Here is a 17,884-nt window from a genome sequence, read left to right on the forward strand (position 1 = left end):
CAGCCGGTGCAAAAATTACACACATGGAGAGATAATGTATCGTCTGCTATCAGTTCATTCTCATAGCGATCGGGCTAGAGGCGTGGTCTAGAAATACCGGGGTGGATTTTCACCGATATTCATAGGATTATTCTTTTTTTTTTTTTTTGTGTGTGTTTTGCTTTCTAATTTGCTTCAGAATCTCTCAGCTATCTGCTGGGAGTGTTTTCAGATTTTTCCATCATTTAAAGAATGAACCCCTTCAAGGTGTGAGATCGCAAATATGTGATCAGAATGTTCTTAACTGAACATTCTAACGCTGATGTGACAATCGCCGCTGGTGACTGAAATCAATGGAATTCTAGAACACTAACTTAGAATTTTGACCCTCCTACCAAGGGTTAGATATTAGTATCCTACCCAAGTCTGGTACCCCTTGTCCTCCCGTACAGACACTGGTTTTGCCGAATCGTGAATCTTCTCTCGCTTGTAACGGCAATGGCTGCGCCACCTCAGAAGCTAAAATAATGAAAGAAAAAAGAAAAAGAAACAAATTCTCAGTCTGGCCAGAGAAAAAGGCCCTAAAACCCAAATCCGCCGAGGTCCACTTTGGCGGGTCTGGCAGGGGGGACGGCGCACAGGGGACTGATTGTGGCTGGTCTTATGTGGGTCAGTGAGACAATGGCTTCCCAGTCCTCCTGCGGACGGAGGCGCTGGCCAGGCCAGGGGTGTGGGGGGGAATAATGGACAGGGCTAATCCCAAAAGAAGAGGTGGAGGATTATGGGGGTATGATGGGCATCCAGTGGTGGGCCCAAGTACCCATTTTCCGTTCCCCCGCTCCCCGTCTGAGAACTGACCCCTCCCACCCAGCCAGCACGTGACCTCAGCGTTTTTACAACATCACTGAAACGTTTTTAAACATCGCAGTAAGTTTGTGGTGGATAAAAAAAGAATTTGGCTTTGTAGCTACCAGTTTTTTGCAGCCGTTTCACAACGTTCTGACTACGTTGTAAAATGTAAGTTGTTTCCCCCCCCCCTCACTGGAATGTGTTTGCAAACCAAAACAAATTATTAAAATCATGAGAAAATGACATTTCCCCAGTCATTTTGTTTTAAGCTTGTAGAAAGTTTGAAAAACTGTGCGCTCTCTTGCCTTTGTCAAGTCACCAGCATCTCCTATTTACAGCAAGGATCATAACATTGTGGTTTGGGAGTGCTGGAAAAAAAAAAGAAAGAAAATTTGTCAAAGAAGCCACTGGAAGCTTTTCCTCCCTCCACAGCAGTGCGATGCTGGGTGCCGAGGGCCCGTACGGCTGGTGTTGTAGGGAGGGGAGTAAAAGGGTTTGTTTTTAACGTGTTCTGGAAGAGGCCGCGGCTCAGGGGTGCTGCCGTAGCCTGGGGGGAGATTCGTAAGCGAGTCAGTCGGGTTTTCAGAACCTAGTCTCCTGAACACATGAGCAGGGCGCAGACTGCTTCGGGTTCGAGGGGTACACCGTAGGGGACTTCTACCAACCGGTGTGGCATTGTGGGTACTATCTTCTCAAAGGTCATAGAGGTCAAATGTGGAGTGGCATTTCCTATTATAGACCCCATGCCCACCAGTAAACGCAGCTCAGAGACGGTGAGAGCTGGTGTGTTGATTAAGACGCGCTCCATGCATGAGTCGATCTGTACGTCAGGGCCTTTACAGCAGGGCTTCCCAGCAGCTTCTCTGAGCCCAGAAGAGAAGGTTGTCCTTGCCGCTGAGGACCTTGGCTCAAAAATTGTGCTTTGCTTTTAGTTGCGGTTCTCGGGGGTGACTTTTGTGACTTTTTTGGTTGCTTGGCAACAGGGAGGTGCACTCTGGGGTGCTCTGCTGGGAGGGTGATCAGGAGCTGGAAAAAAAAAGCAGTCCAATCGCTTCCTGGTTACCGCATCACTTCCTGTTTAGGTTCAGGTGGAGATTGCTCAGCTCGCCCACGTCTTACAGACCACCGTCGATGTCAGGTGTCCGTCTGCTGATGTTTTGCAAAAACTTGGCACTACAGCGGTCCACCAGCGGCACAGCCGTCCATCAACCACCTCACCGGTGGACGTGCCGACAGTTGTGCCGCTACCGTATTACAGCTGCATGTGGGCTGGCTGGCTGCACAGCCTGTGGAGTAAGGGGTTGGGATGGGATGGGACTGTGGATTCAGGGCGCTTGTCAGATGCCAGATAATTGGATTGACCTGGCCTGTGATTAATGGGACAGTCTGATAGGCTCTGATATGGCAGTGAAGCCATGATCGCTTCCATTGACTGGTTCCAACAGACTTTGTCCCTTATAGCGCTGACAGAGAGACAATGGCTGTGTTAGCTTGTGAGCAGAACTCATCAATACCTAGTTAGATAGAATGATTACACAGATCAAGGGACACATTGAAAAAAAAAAAAAAATTTTGGTGAACTTTGATCTTCAATTCAATTTATGGACTGTCTTTTTTGTAGTTCATATAGAGATATTTGACTTAGTCATAACACATGTCCTGTGTGTTTCACATCACAGTGAAAACTCCTGGTTTAAAAAAAAATAGGTTTCTGATACCAAAACATGCTTCGTATGCAGTAGTAATCCCACAAAAAAACATTATTTCATGCTGAATTACTGGGGAACTGTGTAAGATTGAGCGCTACTTTTACAGGGATCATAACCCAATTTGAAGTCTGCGTTCATCTTGCTTTCGTACAACTACTCATCTGAACTCTTCACATGTAAAATTTGAACTTGTGCTAAAATAATCAGCCCCTGTGCCTCTGGGGTGTGATGTCTTTTGGACCGGATAACTTTACATGTGGGCGTGTTCTGCGTTTCCCATTGATGCTGTAAAATTGAGAAAGTGAGTAAAAAGATGAGAGAAGAGAAAAGAACGGTGTCATGCCATGGGAATCGTGATGCGTTTTCTTGGGTCTGTGCTGTGAACGCTGCGGTTCTGTCATGTCATAATAGGTACCCCCCCCCCCCGAAGCTACAGACACTCTAGAAGCAAACTGACTCAGAATGGGAGGGAGAAGAGAGAAATCCTCTAAAGGAACGGGGGGGGGGGGGGGGGGGGGGGGGGGGGTTTATCTTAGGGGGGTGTGTCCCCAGGGGGGAGGGTCCCCAGAAAACAGACCGCTTGTTAGAATTCAAAGACCTGCTCGTTGACGCGTGCGTCACATGGACACAGGTATCCAGGTCCTGGTGTGTTTCCCTTACCACACAAGCAGCTGCTAATCGAGGCGCTGCTGCCTGGCAACCAGGCTCGCTCTGCCCCCAGTTTGCACCAGGTAGCTCTCATAGTGGTGAAGGGGAAGGGGGGGGGGGGGGGGGTAGGTGGGAGGGGTTTTAGTCGAAGACCATCTGGGCTCTGCGGAGCTGGATGCAGTCTCCATGGCAACCTCATCCTCCCTCAGTGGAATCCTAGGATACCTCCCTCCCGCCCCCCACCCGCCCGCCCCCTCGCTTCTGTTTCGTCATTAAACCCCTCGCTCCCCCCTTTTTTTCTGTTTTCCCCTCTCTCTCTCTCTCTCTCCCCTGCCTCTTCGTCAGTTCCTCTTCTCCCCGGTGCGCCGTCCGCAGGAATGACGAAGGAAGCGAGCAGAACGCGGCTGTGGGTGGAAAAGGCAGGAGGGGGCTGTGGGGGGAAAAGGCAGGAGGGGGCTGTGGGGGGAAAAGGCAGGAGGGGGCTCGGGGGGGGGAAAGGCAGGAGGGGGCTTGGGGGATGTTGTTTTTGTTGTTGTTGTAGTGGAGGGATATTTTTAGCCTCTGAAAGCCTCTAAAAGCCCAGCAAGAGACCGACCATTTCCCCATCTCTCTCTCTCTCTCTCTCTCTCCCCCTCTCTCTTTCTCTTCGTCTCGTGTTCTCTCTCACACTCTCTTCCTCTAGCCCTGCATAGATATGTGAGTGCTACACAGGCTGAACTCTTTGGCTGGTTTTACATTGTTCCTCCCCCCTGTCTCTCTCTCTCTCTCTCTCTCTCTCTCTCTCTCTCTCTCTCTCTCTCTCTCTCTCCCCCTCTCCTCCTCCCCCTCTCAGTACTGTGACTGCGCATATTAATAAGTGAATCCCCTGTCCCTAAAACAAAAGGGCCTCAGAGCCCTTACCGCCCCCCCCCCCCCCGTCACACAGAAAGGGCGGTGTGATGCTGTGATTCAGTCTAACGTGGCGTTGCGTCTTATCTTTGATCTCTGACTTCTCTCGTTACAACTCCCCCCCCCCTCCTGCCCCCTCCCAGGCCAGATGGTGTAGAGATGGTGCATTCCAGCCCCTTAGTGGAGGGAGTTTTTTTGGGGGGGGGGGGGGGGGGGTGTGGAGGAGGTGGAATGCATGGGGACCCCCGTCACCCCAGCCTGTACATAACCCCCCCCCCCCCCCCCCCCCGGTCTGTCCTCAGTGAGGATGTGCTGCTCAAGGCTGCGGCTGCTCCTGCTTCCATTTTACATTCATCCAGCGCCTCGCTCCTCGCATTGGACGCCCTCTCTCCTCCCCCTCCTCACAGCAGCCAATGCGCTGCCTCTCTCTCTCTCTCTCTTTTGCTCAATCTCTCTCTCTCCTTCTCTGACACACACTCTCTCCCTTTCTCTCTCTGACTCTCTCTCTTGCTCTCTCTCCCTCTCACTTACGCGCACAGATAATACATGCACACTCCTCTCTCTCTCTCTCTTGCTTTCTCCTCCCTCCCTCCCTCCCTCTCTGCCCTGCTCTGTCATTCCTGTCGTTTCTCCTCCCGTTCCTCTTCCACCTCCTCCTCCTCCTGCTCCTGCTCTTGCTCCTGCACCTGGGTTTGTTCTCCTGCTGGGGGGGATGCGGGAGGGACGCTGACGACGGCTAGCTGTCCGCGCGCCGCAGGATGCTAACCACCCTGCGCTGGTCTCCCGAAGCCTCCTGTGAGTACTGCCTCTGTCCCTGTCTCTCTCTCTCTCTTTTCCATCCCTCTATCCTCCCCTCTCCCCCGGTTGCTGCGCTCATCAGGACCGGGTCTCGGAGGGGCGGACGTGCGGTGTGGGGGGGGGGGGGTAGCGGGTGGGGGGGGGTGGGGGGGGTGAGGGTTCCAGCGGGATGAGTAATTGGCTGCAGCAGTGTTGTTAGCCTGGGCTGGGTATAGCAGACAGGCTAATTCAGGCTCTGGGAGCTGAATCAGTGTGGTGGTGGGGGGGTCGGGGGGGACGACGCTCTGCAGTTATATAAAATAAGGGAGGGGGGGTGGGGTGGTTACGTGTGCCTGCATCTGTCTGTTCCCTGCATCCCAAAACCAGAGCTCACCTGTCCGTTTTGGACAGGCTGTTGCCCCCGGTTACCTGCTGACGAGTCTCAGTGTGGTTTGAGGGGTGGGGGTGTGTGTAGAGGTGCCATTTTAGTTTGGAGCTTTGGAGAAAAAAGGTGTGTTGCTGATGATACCTTCTGTCATAATGGCATTTCCTTAAACAGTGTATGTGTCTGTGTGCATGTGTGCGTGCACGTGTGTGACGTGTGTGTGTGTGTGTGTGTGTGATGTGTGCGTGTGTGTGAACGTGTGTGTGGTGTGAACGTGTGTGTGTGTGACGTGAGAATGCCTGCGATTGTCAGGGTTGTGATTTTTACATCAGCACTCTCACCTGTCCCATCTGTGCTGGGTTGTGGGTTTCCTATTTTAGCTGGCGCGCGCGTGCCTGGCAGCGTCCCTTTGCTTCAGCCGGACCCCATTCCGGCTCAAAATGCGAGCGGCTCCTTCAGGCTACACAGTTACAGTTTTAATGCTCCTAAGAAAAGACACAAATGCACCGAAATGAACTCCACGGCGAGGTGCTGGGACCCGCACCATTCCCGCTACCCAACAGACACTTGTTTCTATCGCGTTACAGCACTGTTGTGCCTGCTCCGGCTCTGATGGAAGTGTGTTAAGCTCTCTTAAATTAGCCAATTTTCAGCGGCGCCGCAGCTCGCTGTCGAACGGTCGCTGGTTTACACAGGACATATTTTCCAAACGAGTGGAGCTGTGAAGCACTATAGCCTGGAGTCTTTGGTCTGAAGAATGCAGTTTGTCGGCGTCGAAATATCTCACAAGCTTCGCATTATTAGAATTTCTTTGGAAACAGTCGCGTGTCATTTCTGGACTGATTTTGGGTCCTCTGGTTTGGTGGTTTTTTACTGTGATACTGATATTAGTCAATATCGATATTCCCCTGATACTGAGTATTGCTGACGCTGGAGAGACAGAGCGAAAGGTCAGCAGTGTTTTCAGCAAACGACCATGTTTGTTTGTTGGGTGTTTGTTTGTTTGGGTGTTTGTTTGTTGGGTGTTTGTTTGTTTGGGTGTTTGTTTGTTGGGTGTTTGTTTGTTGGGTGTTTGTTTGTTTGGGTGTTTGTTTGTTGGGTGTTTGTTTGTTGGGTGTTTGTTTGTTGGGTGTTTGTTGTGTGGCGTGTGCGAGAGATGTTTGTCGTTTCGTCATCCCACGTGGACCCTGATCGCATCACGTGCTGTGTTCACCCGGCCCGTTGCCACGGTGACGGGGTTGTCAGCAAGCCGGTGAGAGGCAGTGGTGATGGTCTCGGCTGTAGTGGTTGCCCTGAAGGTTGCGGTGATGTTCCTGTCACAGCGTTCACGTTGGGTTATGTAAGGGAACCCGGGAGGGGGGGTGGGGGGCTGGGATGGAGTGTGGGGCAGGAATGTGACTCATTGGACGAAGGCTGTGTGCGTGCATTGGAATGTCAGCTCTGTGGTTGCTCTCTGGTTGCTCTATGGTTGTTTTTTGGTTGCTCTTAAGTCAGCTGTTGTTACTGGGGGGCTGCAGGTGAGGTGGGCAGTAGGGTGATCAGCACTGCATCAGGATGTGAGCTGGGTGGTGGGAGGGGCTTTGTGACCATAAATTTGGATGCACGTCACCAGGTCTCCAACAGACCGTGGGTCTGATCTGAACAGGTAACACTGTTCTCAGCCAGTTGCCACTCAGGAAAGGGGACTCTGCTTCCACAGAGTGGCTTTCACCTGTGTTACGAGAGTATCGTGCTGTGTAACCCAGATGTTGCAGGTTCAATCCCTGGTAGGACAGTGGCATTGTACCCTTGAACAAGGTACTTACCTTGCATTGCTCCTGTACTGTATGTATCCTGCTGTATAATTGGATGCAGTGTAAAACACAAGTAATATCCAGATACTCTGGCTAAGAACATCTGCCAAAAGACCCATAATGCAATACTGTGGAGATTTGGTTATGCTTTTGGGAACTGATGACTGCTGAGGCTTATTTAACGAGGTCGTTGAGGAGGTGAACACAGAGGAGAGCGGCGTTTTGACTGATGAACTCTGGGCCTCTGCTCACATTAGTCAGCTCTGTGAGGACACTGCAGTGGTGCTAGCGACACAGCTTAGCTACGGCTAATGTGAAAAGTTTTCTTTATCTACAGACAACCCCCCCCCCCCCCCCTTCACCACCAGCATGATAAGAGCCAGAGACTTCCTGAGAAAAAGCCCGGAGGCGGGTGTGTACGGTAGAGTGGATAATGTCTCTCAAGCTGTACTTTGTATCTGTGGGAAGAAAACATGGAGACTAAAAAAAAAGCAAAAAGAAAGTGGGGGGGGGGGGTGAAAAATTCTTTCCAGCGTTTTCTGGATTCCATTTTATAAGGAGGCAGCAGGTCCTTGGCCCGCAGCTCTCTTCTTCTCCGCTCTGAAGAGGGCAGCTGCACATCAGGAAGGAGTGAGGGAGGGAGAGAGAGAGAGAGAGAGAGAGAGAGAGGAAGTACATTGGAGAGGACTGAAACTGACATTGTGTTTTCGGGAGGGGTGAGCGTTTAGCGTACCATACGTTCTATAGGACAAAAAAAAACAAGGCTCTGTCCCCTTCCACATGTGTGTGTGCTGGGTCTCCGTCTACAGCAGGGGTGGCTCTGTAGCGCCTCTTCCCAAACTGTGTGCAGGACCCACTGGCGGGTGATGGGGGTGAGGTTTAAGCAGGTCAAGAGGAACGCACGGCAAAAATAACTTCCTGTGGATTATGAGCCTTTCAAAATCGCATTCACACCGGGTCCATTAAACGCTCCGTTAGTTTGATGAACAGCGCTACCTACAGTGTTCATGAGCTGGAGTTTACATGGATTTGCATAATTACGTGTTTACGCGAGTTTGCGCTATTTCCATAGTTCCATGAACGTGCTGTATGTCAGGTTTTATTTTAATAAGGGGAGTGGTCAGATAAGGGGTGGGGCCACAGGAAATACGTTTGTGCTTGTGGGCCCTGGCTTGGAAAGCCTGGGAATTGTCACCCGATCGTCCAAACATCACCGATTAAAATGGTAAAAAGGTGTTATGAAATCCACCATTCATATACTGGTAAGGGGGTACCTATTACAACCCGCAGTGGGTCTGGATCTCAATAAAATCCTGATTTATGACCACACAGTGAACTCAGCTGTTGCCCACGCCTATTTTTGAACACACATGCGCTTATCGTCATTGTTTATGGAAAGACTTAACCATAACCCTAAAATATAAATAATATAAAATAGGTGTGGGCTGCAGTTGAGTTCACTGTGTGGTTATAAATCATGATTTAATGGAGATCCAGACCCTCTGTGGGGTGCAGTGTGTACTCATTATCAGCATATGAATGGTGGATTTTGTTACATCGTTTTACCATTTTAATCAGTGGATTGTTTGGCAGACAGGTGAGAGCGCTGTTGTAAGGGACCAGGGCAGCTCTTTTAGGACCCTCAGGTGAATGTACCTGTCTGGGTCTCAGTACTGTGAGAGCTCACCTTTACAGGGTGCACCTGCGCCCCTCTGGCCCGACAGGTGTAGGGGCGTGACCCAGGTTGGCAGAGAATAGCGCAAACCGCCCAATCGCAGATCTGCCCGGGGCTTAAGTGGTGTGGTGGTGTTGTCAGGGTAACAGCTGCTGGGCAGAAGGTGGTCGGGGTTATCATCCACCTGCCAGTGTGTGTTTGAGTGTGTGTGTGTGTGTGTGTTTGTTTGTGTGCACGTGTGCTTGTTTGTACCTGTGTGTTGTGCTGTGAGATATCTCTTACTCCTGCACACACAGTGTGTGTGTGTGTGTATGTGTACTTGTGTGTGTTTGTATTCGTATGTGTGCGTACTTGTATGTGTTTGTGTGTGTGTGTGTATGTGTATGTCCTTACACATAATGACAGTCTCTCAGCCTAACCCCACTCCAGCTCATGGCTCTGACACACAGAAGTCCAGACAGCCTCAGACTGCAGCTGAAGAACAGGCTTAGGACACACAGAACACGCTTAGCTCTCTCTCTCTTTAGCCAGCAGTACAGCTGCAGCACGTCTCCGCGCTGTTATTGTTGACTTGGCACCTGGCCTGTGGCGATGGCCGCTCTCGCCCCGGGGCGCTGACAGGGCATATTTCTGCGAGTTGTGCCCCGGGTGGGGGGGGGGGCAGACGGGCAGTAAATCCGGGCCTCTGACAGCGGTGAAATGAGCTTTTGGGGGTCGTCATGTCCCGTCATCTGATAAGCTTTGAGGCTGCTCCTGCAACGTATGGCTATGCTCTATAACGTTCACCTAACCCGTCTACATTCTCTCAGATCGGCTTGTCGTTATATTGGCTCATCGTTTTATAGTTATAACTTATTGTGATGCTTTATGGCTGAACTTAGAGTCATTTATGTTCCAGATTTGCTAATTTATGTCTGAAGAGGTCTGAGTGTTTATCGGTGGGAAAAAATATGACTGCACTCTAGTTCACTTGAGTCATAGTTCAATAGGTAACCTGGATGAATCTCACAGAAAAACAATGTGCTGGTTTGTGCTGTCGGTGCAGATGCCGAGGCCTCAGACACAGCCTTTTAACCTTTAACCTTTGACCTTTAGATTCTCTGCGCGCGCTCAAATTTCCTATCTTCTTTATCGACATCGTCTGTGTGGCAGCTGCCAGACATGGAGTTTCCCATTGATTAGCAGAACCTGCTGATTCATTCTGCGTTTGGTATCAATGGCTTTTTTTGTCTCGCCAAGCAACGGACAAAAAAAGTAAAATGAACGCAAATTAGCAAGAAGTGGCGAATAAGAGGATGGGGGAAACTGTGAAATGCGTGACCTGCGTGATGTTTTTTTTGGTGCTTTGGAGGACCATAAGCGACTAGCTTGTTTTCCTCAAGTTCTGTTGACGTTCCTACTCTGTCGCACTCTGAAACACTTCGCTGCAGCTGGTGGGGTTTTCGGCAGGAAGACAGGGGGGTAGAGTAAGATATCAGGACGGGACGGGACGGGACATGAATTCAGAATAAGCGTCTCATTTACAGCCTTGACGCCATGGAAACGGGTTTCGCTGTTCGTCTTCTCGTCGTTTGTCACCGGGTGGATCGATGTTGGCGTTCTGTAGCGGGGTGCACAGGCAGTGACAAACGCACGCGCGGGACAGGGGACGGAACCCAGTGACGGAACCCAGTGGCGGAACCCAGTGACGGAACCCAGTGGCGGAACCCAGTGACGGAACCCGTCGGCGGGTTCTCCGTCGGCCTCGCTCGCTCGAGTCCGCTCGCCCAACCCGCTTCGTTCAGGAAGTGGAACGCCACTGTCTTTTGGAACAGAACTGTTTGTGAGTCTTCTGGGGCGCGTGTAAATAAGAAGGAAGCAGGTTTAGGTGCCGACAGATTGTTAGTTCAGTGGCGAGGTTGCTGAGGTCTTTGCCTTTGTCAACAAACAACAATCTCTGATATCAAGCAAAACGAGCAAGAGCCTTTGTCATAACTCTAATTAAATATGAATTCATTGTTAAAGTCCACAGTCTTCAGAGAAAAAGGTCTGGGTCTTTGTGTGAAAGTGGAGTGTTCTTTGACTGGTTTTATTTTTAAAAAAGGATTTTTAAAGGATTGAGGAGTCTGCATTTACAGCATCAACAATTTTTCATTCATCATTCTGCCTCATATTAGTTCATTCTGCTTGCCCCATGGAATTTTGTTTGTGTGTGTGCGTGTGCGTGTGCGTGTCTGTAAGCGTGTGTGTGTGTGTGTCTGTAAGCGAGCGTGTGTGTGTGTGTATGTATGTGTGTGTGTGTGTGTGTCTGTAAGCGTGTGTGTGTGTGTGTGTCTGTAAGTGAGCGTGTGTGTGTGTGTGTGTGTGTGTCTGTAAGCGTGTGTGTGTCGTGTCCGTCGCGCCATGCCAAATCCATCCGCCGCTTTACTGTGCGCAAGGCGGTCTCTGGCAGACTGACCTTTCCCTGGTGTTACCCGAAAGAGAGAGAGAGAGAGAGGGAGGGAGAGACAGAGAGCTAGAGGGAGGGAGGGAGAGAGATAGAGAGAGACAGAGAGTCATGTGTATGTGTGGGCTGTGGCGTGCCTCTTGCACACTGATCCATACAGACAGATTAGTTCACAGAGGCGGGCAGGATCATTTATCGTGTGATGCTGGGTACACTTTGCTCTCTCTCTCTGTCTTTCTCTGTCATGCACATGAGCACGCACACACACTCATGCAGCCTCTCTCTCCTGCATACATTACTCTGCATTACTCTGTACCTTTCCTGTCTAATGTGTGCGCACACACACACACAGACACATCAGATACATCTCCCACACACTCCATCTTCTTTTTTCTTCCCTCTCCGTCTCTGTCTCTCTCTCTATCCATCTCCCACCCTCGCTCTCTCTCCCTTGCTCTCTCCTTCTCACTCCATCTCTCTCCCTTGCACTCTCCCTCTCCCACCCTCACTCTCTCTCCCTTGCTCTCTCCATCTCTCTGCTTCTCCCTCCATCTATCCTTCTTTCTCCCTCACTCTCTCCCTCTCCCACCATCTCTCCAACTCTCTCCCTTTTTCCTCCCTCTCTCTCCCTCCCTCCGTCTCTCCCCCTCCTCTCTGAGTCGTTTGCAGAGGTTTTGTGGGCAGTGCGTCATCAGTAGGATTCTCCTGCAGCTTCTCTCTAATCACTCACAGGTTGACAAACTGAATTCTCCCTGCCTGTCAGTCACCACAAAGACCGCAAAGGGAAGAGAGCAAAACCCTTTTTCCCCCCAACACGGAAAAACCACATCCGTCATGCAACGCTACTGCGGTGTAGGCATGCGTGTGTGTGTGTGTGTGTGCGCGCGTGTGTGTGTGCGTGTGCGTGTGTACCCAATTCTCCTTGACTAACAGTATTTCCGCCCTCTTCATCTCAGAAATGTTGTTTTCTGCTCAGAAAAGCCTGTGAATGTTGGACTGTGCTCACCATTATATAGCTCAGGACATAGCTCAGGAGGTAAGACCGATTGTCTGGCAGTCGGAGGGTTGCCGGTTCAAACCCCGCCCTGGGCATGTCGAAGTGTCCTTGAGCAAGACACCTAACCCCTAACTGCTCTGGTGAATGAGAGGCATCAATTGTAAAGCGCTTTGGATAAAAGCGCTATATAAATGCAGTCCATTTACCATTTACCATTATCCCTACAGGGAGGGGAGGGGAGGGGGGGGGGGGGGGGGGGTTTGCCAGGGTGGTGCAGTGAGCCCCGCCCCCCTCCCCTCCCAAAATAATCAGTAGAATAAGCTTCCATACAACAGATATGCATTTGACAGGGGTTTTGTTTATTGCCATGTGATTATCCATCAATCGCATGGCAACACTTCACTCCGGAATAGCACCTGTCATAACTGGTCAGAGGTTGCAGGTTTGATTCCCAGGTCAGGCGCTGCTGTCGAACACTTGAGAAAAGGGTGAGGAGGAGGTGTGGGGAGGAGGTGGTCGTTTGATACATTTTCTCGGCGAATGGGAGGAGGCCGTTTGTAGCTTTTCACACCTAACCCTTCTCCCTGCTGCGAGTGTTTCAGACGCCACGACCAGTTACCGTGCCGCCCCGGTGAATTCTGGGAAAGGATGAGGGGGGCACAAGTCACGTCTGCAGGTCTTTGTGCGAGGCGGACGTGAAGGCGGGGGCGAAATGCCCTCCGCGATGCCCTTCAGTGATTGGCTCCGCTGACCCGGAACCTGACGGGAGTTAACGAGGGGGGAAAGTGTGGGCGCGGCTCTGGACGGAGACAGATGGAGAAACAGGCTCTTTGTGGCACAGCGGCTTGTGTAATGACATCTGCTATGGGATCGGGTAACAGGTAGAGGGTAACCTCTGTACAGGAGGAGAGACAGAGAGAGAGAGAGAGAGAGAGAGAGAGAGGCTGTCAGGAAGCTTTTAGACTGATAAATTGTGTGTGTGTGTGTGTGTGTGTGTGTGTGCGTCTCTTCACAGTTCCGATATATAAATGAGGAAAAGCTGATTCACCACTTTGACGTGTCTATGGTTTTTGGGGGAAAAGCTAGGGCAGTGCTCTTTGCAATGAAAAGCTGCAGTTTGTTGCTTTGTTTATTTCTGAGAATTTTGCATCTCTAATACAGCTTTAGGATCCTGCTTAAGAGGCCCTTTCCTCCAATAGCACAGCATTTCTTGTACACAGTGTTCCATCTCCTTATAATTATTTAACCGGAGTGAAATCATTTAATCAGAAAATTGCTGCTTAAGAGCTTTTGTCTCTATTAGCACTTACCTGGGGGCCACTGTTTGAGAGATTAGCGTGATTACCAAGGGAACAGGTAAAATGGGTTAATAAATAAATCTTCTACTTAACAATTTTGGTTTCCAGAACATTTCCTTAGTGTGAGGACAAATGTTCTCAATATGCTAAAGATCTGGGATGATCATGGTTGTTTGTTTCATGGGAACAGTTAGCAATATTCAACAAATCTGGCACTTTGATGCTTACATTTTGAGCGTTCTTCAAATGTTATTGACACGTATCGGCGACAGTGTTTTTTTACACAGCTGATTGGCTCCCATCAGACGGTGTAACCTGTAAATTTGCATGTGACCTGCACCTGTACCTGGAACACATTCTGTCTCTTCGCTTTGGCCCAACAAGCGCAACAACCGCAGGGTGTTGTTACTTTGCGAATGTTCTCATCCTAACGCTGTGTCACAGCCAAATGGGAATGGAGCTGGAATGCTCCCAGTTCAGTGTTCCGGAGGCACGTGAGGCTGGGTTGGCACTTGGGTTGGGCAGAGCGGTTCTGAGCTTCAGGAAAGGCTCACGTGAGGCCGAAGCTGAAACTGAGCTGGGAAGCGTGCGTGTGGCAGCCTGCTGTTCTGATCACAACCGTTTCCCCAGATGTGTGTGTGCGTGTGTGTGTGTGTGTGTGTGTGTGTGTGTACGTACGTGCATGTGTGTGTGTGTGTGCGTACGTGTGTGTGTGTGTTTGTGTGTACCTACGTGTGTGTGCGTGTTTGTGAGTGTGTGTACATGCGTGTGTGTGTGTGTGTACCTACGCGTGTTTGCGGGTGCGTGTGTGTACATGCGAGTGTGTGTGTGTGTGTGTGTGTGCGAGTGTGTGTGTGTGTGTGTGTGTGTGTGTGTGCGTGTGTGCATGTCACTCTCTGTGAGATGTCCCTGTGCATGCAGTGCTGTGTGTCCAGGCCTGTGATTGGCTGAGTATGCGTAAGAAGTGAAGTAAGAGCAGCTTATGTAATGCACAGCGCTCACAGGCTCTGGGTGAGTGTATGAGAGATAAGATGCAGTCAGACTCTTCTGTGTACCGCTGTCTTCACTGAGCGAACATGACAAGTAGTCACACAACATCCACACACAGGTGTGCGCACACACAAGCGCACGCACACACATACAAACACACACGAACATACGCACTCACACACATACATGCACACACACACACGCATGCAAGCACATGCACACACACACACACACAACAGCCCGTATTGAGCTGTTTAAATAAAGCAGTGCAAACCCCACTCGCGTTCCTTTGTAAAACAAGGGCAGAATCCAGGCTGCTCTCCCCTCTCACCCCACACCCCACAGCTCCACACCGCACAGCTCCACACCCCCACAGTTTTGGGGGCTGTGCTGAGTGTCCTTTAGCTCTGTCTGTGTGACGCGCAGTGGCTCTGGCTCTGCTGTAAACCTCAGGGTACCATGCAGGGATAAGCCTGAGCATCAGGGCTCAGATTTGGAGCTTCTTCCTTTCTTTATTTCTGTCTTTCTTTCTGATGACTCTGCTTTTTATCCCTTCCCAGGATTCTTATCCCCCCCCCCCACCCACACGCAGTTATTTTAGGGACTTGATTATTTTCCATCTTTCTCCCCATCTATCTCATCCCCCTCTATCTCCTGCTCCTGCTCCCGCTACCCCCCCCCCCCCCCATACACACACACGCGCGCATCAGTATGCACGCGTGTGCGTTTCAGTGCGTGCTGAGGACACAGGGCCATGTGCATCCTTCTCCTCCCATTGGACTCCAATCACTGTTGTTTTAATGAGATGATTGACAGGTCTGATGGGCCAGTGACCCCAGCAGAGGTCATACAGAATAAGTGAAATGTGAGTCGGTCTGAATGGATATTCGTGACGGTAATGAACGTGCTTGAAGGGGAATGATTATACATTGCTCCTGTTCCTTTGCTTATCTTGCCTCCGATCGTGTCGTTCACTGTTCGACCAATCCGCATCCTCCATTTTATACCCTGTGGGTGGAGCTTGTAAATGAACAGACTGACAGCGAGAATCAGCGAATGGGCTGGTTAATCTGCACTGGTCAGACAGACACCTTAGTCAAGTCCACCTGGGCAGTTTAAAAAAAAAAACAATCCTTCTCTCTTTTTCTACCTGTTCTTTTGTGTCTCGCATCTTTTTCCACCATCACATCTTGCATCTCATTATCTCTCTCTCCTCATCTCTGCTTGGCCCAGCAGTCACTTCCCCCCCCCCCCCCCAAGTGCTGTCATGTTGCCAGCACTATGCAGCGAGCCCTCCCCTGCATCGCCGTGACGACGCGTTGCATAACGGACTCTGCATGCGTAGAGGGACACGCGAGCGAGAGCGGTCCCGCGGTCCTCGTGCGTTTGAGGGAAATCGCGGGTTCTGCTCACATTATCCAAAAAAGCAACCGGCTTGTCAGGAGACAGAGACCCGGGGCTCGTTATCCAATGAATGAACAGTCAAAGCCCTGCATGTGTAAACAGCAGTTAGAGCACGAGAGATATGAATCTCTGGAGACTCTCTGCATGGGCTAAGCTCTCTCTCTCTCTTCGCTGTGTGTGTTCACAGAGCAGGTCCTAGTCAGGACTCTACAGTCACACCTGTCAGTGCAGGTACATCTCCTCTGCAGCAGTCATGTTCTATCCAAAATCTAAAGGCTCCCGGGCACAGTGGTTCTTTCAAAGCTCACTGAGTAAGAAGGTTTGCCAACCCAAATGTGATTGTTTATTGTGGAATTAATAAGGTAACCTTGTGACTGAAAGACGCAGTATGTGTCTGTGGATGTGAGTGTGTGTGTGTGTGCACGCTTTTTTTTTTTTTTTTGGTGTTGTCAACCGTAAGTGCCTGAAGGTGAATTTGGCCAGGTGTGTACACCACCTCACCTGTGGCGAGATTTATGACTAATTACGCACTCTAGTTCTGTAAAAGACACCTAGAGGATCTGATCTGCACAGGCTGTCAGTCCCTGCAGGCGATGATGTCATCATTTCCAGAGAGTTCAGTCAGGTTGGATGGATGGATTAAATGTCCCCCTCAGTGAGGGTATGGCTGGCTGTGATTGGCCGGTGGTCTGGAGTGTTTGTCCCCCCCATGTGAGGTGGGGGCCCCTGGGGGCCCGTGGCTGGTTTGTATCTCGGTCCCTTAAAGCAGGAGAGGGTAGAGCTGCTCTCTGGTGACTCACTGCCCAGTAGCTGAGCTCTCTGTGCCCTGGAATACCCCAGCAAACCCAGGCCTGCCGCGGGCGGTGTGGTGGTGGGGGGTCGGGTGGGGGGGGCTCTGAACCTGTTACACAACCACTGTCCCTAATAACAGAGCGGAAACTGAGACAATAATGTGATTTTATTATTCTCTCACGTGTTTGACTCATGCTTCTTGTAGCTCTGGAACAGCCACAGTGATGCGACAGTGTTTTATGCATGTCGACATTCGTGTGTGTGTGTGTGTGTGTGTATGTAAATTGTGACACTGTGTGCATGCGTGTGCATTTATAGTTTGTATGTATGTGCATGTGCATGTGTATGTGAGAATCATGGTACTATCATGGCATTAAAAAAGCAGGCTAAGTTATGCAATACCAGGAGCTCCGCCCAAAACTGACCCAGCAGTCAGTCGCTATGGTTTCCATCAGGGATCATTTGCCGGATAAGAAGAGTAATGGAGTCAACGCTCACAGATTAATGGCTGATTCTCGTAATCTCAGATGCCCCCCCCCCCCCCCCTCACCCCACTGCTGTGGGATTAAACTGCACCATGCAGGAAGCAGGGCTCCAGAGTGCTCATGCACTTCACATGATTAATTCACGTTAGTTCACATTCTGCAATCAAAAAATAAACCTGAAAGAAAAATGCATCTTGTTTTTTTTTTTTTGGTGGTTTCCAGTCAAATGAATGGAGGGACTTTCTGTCTAAACCTTTCTGATGGAATTCTCAAAAAAAAAAAAAAAATTGTAATTTGAAAACGAGCAAATCTGAATCTCATCATATTAAATGTTCAAATATTTTATGTAAGACTCCGATGTGCCAGCTAATGCATGCATAATTTTGTGTCACTAGATATATGAGAAAATCTTGCAATATGAAGCGCATGTCAAAAAAATTGATTAAGTCAGATTACACTCGTTCTTCGACTGTCGGCACATCTCACTCTGCCCAGAGTCACAGAGCCTCTCCGGGAATTAAAGAACCTTCCAGAAATATTGAACATCTCTCAGGATAATTCCCATGCAGTGAAGTTTGTGGTTAGTTCCTAATAGATAGGGCGGGGGGGGGGAAGCATTCGTTAAGCCCTACGTTTGAACCTCGCTGCTCTCCTTAAAGGGGCAACGTCACGGCTGACCTAGCCAGTGGCGGCCCACCTTGACCGCTTGTTTTGGCGTTGATTCTGCGGGCGCCGGGTTGACTCAGATCGGGGTCTGGCCGCGTGGACGTTTGTTTAGTTCAGTCGGTCG

General features: G+C 50.3%; 1 protein-coding gene across 3 annotated transcripts in view; it reads left to right on the plus strand.

Moving 5' to 3' along the window:
- The window catches only part of trim3b (tripartite motif containing 3b), a 45,566-nt gene that overhangs the window by 4,463 nt on the left and 23,219 nt on the right, over positions 1–17,884 (plus strand). The window contains exon 1 of one of the 3 annotated variants that reach the window (XM_035433820.1): positions 4,640–4,868. The exons of the other annotated variants lie outside the window; for them this stretch is intronic. The gene's annotated coding sequence lies outside the window, so the exon portion shown is untranslated. Of the gene's footprint in view, positions 1–4,639; positions 4,869–17,884 lie in introns of those variants that run through there. 3 annotated transcript variants of the gene reach the window in all.

The sequence above is a fragment of the Anguilla anguilla genome, chromosome 9 (genome assembly GCF_013347855.1).
Source record: "Anguilla anguilla isolate fAngAng1 chromosome 9, fAngAng1.pri, whole genome shotgun sequence".
In the NCBI taxonomy this organism is placed as follows: Eukaryota; Metazoa; Chordata; class Actinopteri; order Anguilliformes; family Anguillidae; genus Anguilla; species Anguilla anguilla.